The sequence below is a fragment of the Haematobia irritans genome, chromosome 2 (assembly GCF_050003625.1).
Source record: "Haematobia irritans isolate KBUSLIRL chromosome 2, ASM5000362v1, whole genome shotgun sequence".
Classification (NCBI taxonomy): Eukaryota; Metazoa; Arthropoda; class Insecta; order Diptera; family Muscidae; genus Haematobia; species Haematobia irritans.
The window spans coordinates 72307759-72314749 of NC_134398.1; the positions used below are offsets into that span (position 1 = coordinate 72307759).

At 32.2% G+C, this 6991-nt stretch overlaps 1 long non-coding RNA gene across 1 annotated transcript; it reads right to left on the reverse strand.

Moving 5' to 3' along the window:
- Nucleotides 1–382: 382 nt before the first annotated feature.
- LOC142225495 (uncharacterized) lies at nt 383–2969 on the reverse strand. The gene is made up of 2 exons (XR_012719301.1): nt 1967–2969; nt 383–1901 (listed from the first exon to the last, which is right to left on the reverse strand). It is a non-coding gene; the product is annotated as an uncharacterized LOC142225495 (long non-coding RNA).
- Between the last annotated feature and the right edge of the window lie 4022 nt (nt 2970–6991).

Below are 6991 nucleotides of genomic sequence, written 5' to 3' on the forward strand. Positions count from 1 at the left end.
AATTGTCTTTGGCGCTATACGAAGTTCAACTTTCTTCACCATGAGTTCATTTTAACTTAAAGAAGTGGTCACTTTTTTCTGGGTGCAAATTAAAAAATCACTCATTTGTAGACCAAAAAGAGCAGTCTCGGTGTGCAGACAAACTACAGCGCTGTGAATTTACTTGAGATGTCTTATATTTAATTGGTCTATGGTTTAAGCATAATTCTCGTTCTTCAAAAAGAAATTGAGTCACTTGACTGCGCAATTGAGCATAGACCAAGAAAATATAGAGACATACCTTGATAATTCACCATGGTTTTGTTTATTTGCAGTGCGCAGTCATTCCACTCAATTCATAGACCAAGAAAATATAGAGACATACCTTGATAATTCACCATGGTTTTGTTTATTTGCAGTGCGCAGTCATTCCACTCAATTGCGCAGTCAAGTGACTCAATTTATTTTTGGAAAACGAGAATAACCGTATAAATTAGTCAATTTGCATTACAAAAAAGGTGTGGATGAATAGTATTTTATAAACTTGCACAATATTTGGTGTTTCAACGAGAGAACAAAGGAAAGAAAACAAATTAAAGCCAAATTAAAAAATCACTCACTTGCAGACGAAAAAGAGCCATCTACGGTGTGCAGACAAACTACAGCGCTGTGAATTCACTTGAGATGTCTATACCTTCCTTGGTCTATGCTCAATTGCGCAGTCAAGTGACTCAATTTATTTTTGGAAAACGAGAATAACCGTATAAATTAGTCAATTTGCATTACAAAAAAGGTGTGGATGAATAGTATTTTATAAACTTGCACAATATTTGGTGTTTCAACGAGAGAACAAAGGAAAGAAAACAAATTAAAGCCAAATTAAAAAATCACGCACTTGCAGACGAAAAAGAGCCATCTACGGTGTGCAGACAAACTACAGCGCTGTGAATTCACTTGAGATGTCTATACCTTCCTTGGTCTATGAATTGAGTGGAATGACTGCGCTACGCAAATAAACAAAACCATGGTGAATTATCAAGGTATGTCTCTATTTTAATTGGTCTATGCCCAATAAACACAAACGTTTGAAAAATGCTAAATTTCAACAATTTTTCAAACATTTTTTCAAAGGATTAGGGTAATATTCAAGTTGAGAAATTGTTGAGAAAATCGCGTTCTCAACAAAAAACAGACATTACCCTCAACAGTGAAATTCACCACATTAGCAGTAATATCTCAAGTGTTATCCTCAAATTGAAATGCATCGCTACTCAATAATTTGTCAAACAATTTTCGATGCGAGTCAAATTCAAAATTAACATCGTTTCAAATACTTTTCAACCTAAATTTGTATGAATGATATCCCCACTTCAAATTGATAGTCAAAGCCAAAATTCTATGAATTTTGTATAATTTATTCATTTTCATCAAAATAAAATATATAATAATACACTACACTACAATACCAATTGATAAATAATAATCTTATTAAACATATCCACGAATAAGAACAAAAAAAAAACAAACAACAAAACTTTAAATATCTTAAACATTATTAGTAAACACTTTTGCATTGATCATTCGATTTCCTTCCTTCTGGTGTCATAAAACAGCATTAAAATTTATTAACATGCGGGCAATTTGAAATTAGGAACGTACTGGACCACGTGTTAGAATTGATTTCCAGCAGGAATTCACAAAATATCCATTTTAAATTGATAAAAGCATATGAATTAAACTGACGATGTGATGCACTTTTTCATACAGAAGTTGTTGATTTGAACAATATGTTGTTTTTAACAATTTTAATTGGTTGCACTTGTAATGTTTCTGAAAACATTTTCTTGACGATAAGCCACTCATTTTTCATTGGTCAGCTTCTTAATGTTTGCAAGAATGTAGCATCCAAAGATTTTAGTTTTCTGCAATGAGATATAAATTTAGTGACTTCTCTAAAGTGTTGATTTAATTTTTCATATTGACGTACCAATTATTATAAACTATTTGAAGCCGTTCCAGTTAATTGTCCACCATTTTTTCATCGGTCAGCTTTTTAATGTTTTCAAGAACGTAGAATCCATAATTTTATTTTTCTGCAAAGAGATATACTTTTAGCATAGACCAAGGAAGGTATAGACATCTCAAGTGAATTCACAGCGCTGTAGTTTGTCTGCACACCGTAGATGGCTCTTTTTCGTCTGCAATTGAGTGATTTTTTAATTTGGCTTTAATTTGTTTTCTTTCCTTTGTTCTCTCGTTGAAACACCAAATATTGTGAAAGTTTATAAAATAGTATTCATCCACACCTTTTTTGTAATGCAAATTGACTAATTTATACGGTTATTCTCGTTTTTCAAAAATAAATTGAGTCACTTGACTGCGCAATTGAGTGGAATGACTGCGCACTGCAAATCATAGACCAAGGAAGGTATAGACATCTCAAGTGAATTCACAGCGCTGTAGTTTGTCTGCACACCGTAGATGGCTCTTTTTCGTCTGCAATTGAGTGATTTTTTAATTTGGCTTTAATTTGTTTTCTTTCCTTTGTTCTCTCGTTGAAACACCAAATATTGTGAAAGTTTATAAAATACTATTCATCCACACCTTTTTTGTAATGCAAATTGACTAATTTATACGGTTATTCTCGTTTTCCAAAAATAAATTGAGTCACTTGACTGCGCAATTGAGTGGAATGACTGCGCACTGCTAATAAACAAAACCATGGTGAATTATCAAGGTATGTCTCTATATTTTCTTGGTCTATGCTGCAAATAAACAAAACCATGGTGAATTATCAAGGTATGTCTCTATATTTTCTTGGTCTATGCTTTTAGTGACTTCCTTAAAGTTTTATTTAATTTTTTATTTTCACTTACCTATTTTTATAAACTATTTGGTTATTTGTCTAAAAATTTCCATTTCTTTTATTTCTTGCAATTGACCACGAACTTCGTTGCACAAATAAGTATCATAGACCAATTAAAATAGAGACATACCTTGACAATTCACCATGGGTTTGTTTATTTGCAGTGCGCAGTCATTCCACTCAATTGCGCAGTCAAGTGACTCAATTTCTTTTTGAAAAACGAGAATTACCGTACAAATCAGTCAATTTGCATTACAAAAAAGATGTGGATGTATAGAGTTTTACATGTTTTTCCAATATTTGGTGTTTTATCAAAAGAACAAACGAAAGAAAACAAATTAAAGCCAAATTTAAAAATCACTCAATTGCAGACGAAAAAGAGCCATCTACGGTGTGCAGACAAACTACAGCGCTGTGAATTCACTTTCGTTGTCTATACCTTCCTTGGTCTATCCCAATAAACACAGGATGAGCGTTTTTCAAATGCAACAACTTTTCAGTTTGAGGGTAACTATAATTATCAACATAAATTCAACTTGACTTGAAACAGCTCATATTCAATACATCTTCAAATTGTTTGCGAATTACTTCCAATTTGCCAAAATGTTGACGAAATCTTTGAAAAGGGGTTGAAGATAATATGAGAAAACTTTGACAAAACACTACCCTAAAATGCAACGAAAAAACCATGTGGTTTTCAATACTTGTTTGTGCAACGAAGTTCGTGGTCAATTGAAAGAAATAAAAAACATTTTAGACAAAAAACTGAATTTACTCCAAATAGTTTCTAATAATATGTAAGTGAAAATAAAAAAATGATATGAAACTTTAAGGAAGACACTAAATTATATCTCTTTGCCGAAAACTAAAATTATGGATTCTACGTTCTTTAAAACATTAAAAAGCTGACCGATGAAAAATTGTTGGACAAGTAACTGGAACTGCTTCAAATAGTTTATAATAATTGGTAAGTCAATATGAAAAATTAAATCAACACTTTAGAGAAGTCACTAAATTTAAATCTCATTGCAGAAAACTAAAATATTTGGATGCTGCATTTTTGGAAACATTAAGAGGTTGACCAATGAAAAATGATGGTGGCTTATCGAAAAGAGAAAGTTTCCATAAATCAAAGTACAATGAATTAAACTTGGTATTTATGCTTTTCCATATCAACTACTGGGTGATAATTCGCATAACGCCTATAGTTTAATTTACATCGCATCATCGGTTTAATTTGATATTTTGTGAATTGAAATTGCTGGAAATTTATTCTAACTCTCTAGTCATCAAGTTCCTTGCTAATTTCCCGAATTTTAATGAGTTTTACAAGAATTTTGTGACACCAACGTTCTTGAGGAATTTTGTGGGTTTCAATACATTTTGTGCCACGAAGTACGTGGTCAGTTATTTTTATTGACATAAAACTGAAATTAATCCAAAACGGTAATTATAATTGGTAAGTCAAAATAAAAAGTGAAATGAAAACGTAATGGAACTCGATTGTTTTGCAGAAAACTAAAATCATTGGATGTTATATTCTTGGAAGATGTTGACCGGTGAAAAAATAATGAAGGAAACAACAAAGAAAAGATTCCAGAAAACTTGCAAAGTGCAACCAATTAAAACAAAGTGCAACAGTTCCTAAATCAAGAACTTCTGGATGAAAATGTGCATTACATCAATTTACATTCCGTCATCAGTTTGATATTTTGTGAATTCCTCTTGATGGAATCTATTCTAACACGCAGGCCAGCAAGTTCCTCGATAGTAATTATTTGAAATTGTCAGCATATTAATTAATAATTAATTAATTAATAGTTATGTGACACCAACATTATGGGGGAAATTATACATGAAAAATGTTTAAGTTATTTAAAGTTGTATTGATAGTTTTAGTTATTAATACCTTTAATAAGATAATTATGTTTTGATTGGTATTATAACATATTATTATTTTTATATATTGTTATGTTATTTTTAATATTATTATATTTTTAACGAAAAAAATTAATAAAATGTACAAAATCACTAGAAATTTAGTGTTGACTTTCAGTAAGAACTGGGATTGACTTTCATGCAAATTGTGGTTAGAAAATATTCGCAGCAATATTACTTTTTAATTTGTCTCACATTGAAAACTGTTTGAGAAATTATTGAGTAGCAATGCATTTCAATTTGAGGATTACAATTGAGAGATTATTGCTATTGTGTTGAATTTTACTGTTGAGGGTAATGTCTGTTTTTTGTTGAGAACGCGATTTTCTCAACAATTTCTCAACTTGAATATTACCCTAATCCTTTGAAAAAATGTTTGAAAAATTATTGCATTTTAGTATTTTTCAAACGTTTGTGTTTATTGGGATGATATTATCTTCAACACCTTGATTGGATTATAGACCAAGAAAATATAGAGACATACCTTGATAATTCACCATGGTTTTGTTTATTTGCAATGCGCAGTCATTCCACTCAATTGCGCAGTCAAGTGACTCAATTTATTTTTGGAAAACGAGAATAACCGTATAAATTAGTCAATTTGCATTACAAAAAAGGTGTGGATGAATAGTATTTTATAAACTTGCACAATATTTGGTGTTTCAGCGAGAGAACAAAGGAAAGAAAACAAGTTAAAGCCAAATTAAAAAATCACTCAATTGCAGACGAAAAAGAGCCATCTACGGTGTGCAGACAAACTACAGCGCTGTGAATTCACTTGAGATGTCTATACCTTCCTTGGTCTATGATTGGATTTTTGATCAGCTGTTTAGAAATAAGTTCATAGACCAAGGAAGGTATAGACATCTCAAGTGAATTCACAGCGCTGTAGTTTGTCTGCACACCGTAGATGGCTCTTTTTCGTCTGCAATTGAGTGATTTTTAAATTTGACTTTAATTTGTTTTCTTTCGTTTGTTATTTTGATGAAACACCAAATATTGGAAAAGCATGTAAAATTTTATACATCCACACCTTTTTTGTAATGCAAATTGACTGATTTATACGGTAATTCTCGTTTTCCAAAAGGAAATTGAGTCACTTGACTGCGCAATTGAGTGGAATGACTGCGCACTACAATTAAACAACACCATGGTGAATTATCAAGGCATGTCTCTATTTTAATTGGTCTATGATAAGTTCATAGACCAAGGAAGGTATAGACAACGAAAGTGAATTCACAGCGCTGTAGTTTGTCTGCACACCGTAGATGGCTCTTTTTCGTCTGCAATTGAGTGATTTTTTAATTTGGCTTTAATTTGTTTTCTTTCCTTTGTTTTCTTGATGAAACACCAAATATTGTAAAAGCATATAAAATTCTATACATCCACACCTTTTTTGTAATGCAAATTGACTGATTTGAACGGTAATTCTCGTTTTCCAAAAAGAAATTGAGTCACTTGTCTGCGCAATTGAGTGGAATGACTGCGCACTGCAAATGAACAAAACCATGGTGAATTATCAAGGAATGTCTCTATATTTTCTTGGTCTATGATAAGTTTATATCATATGTTATGTTTAATGATTGTTGTTTATTTTTAAGGATAAATATGAAAAAAGAATTAGAAATTAGAAATGCCGTTATTTAAGTATTTTTCAATAGTCAATCAATCAAGTTCAGAAAGCCTAAATTGGCATTTCATTTAAATCAAAAGGAAAACTTGCTGTGGTACTTAGTTGTGCCTGCAAAGGAAATGTAAAAATCCTTTTCTGCCCGTAGCGTTATTAAGCGCTGGCAAACCAATTGGGCAGGCAATTCAAAATATAAAACACATTTTCACATATAAACATATCCACAACAACACCAATCATCGACAAATTTTACATGGCGATCCTGCCCAACACGGACCAGAAAAGAATTCCCACTGAAAATATTGTTCCAGCTGTGCTGAATGTGGTTCCAAAGAAGTTCACGGTCGAGGACTATTTGAAAAGGCAGCAACGTTTGGTGGAAGAGAGGTTGACCCGGATACCACCGACTGCAAAACCCAAGAAGAGGGGGAAGAATTGTGCGGCTGCGAAGAGAGTTGGCTGCATTAAAAGAACTGGTAAATGCAGATCCACCACCACCATGGAATCGTGCATGCGAAATTTGGCAAAGAATTGATGAAACTGAGAAAGAAATGCCAAGAAAAAACCAACAGTAAACA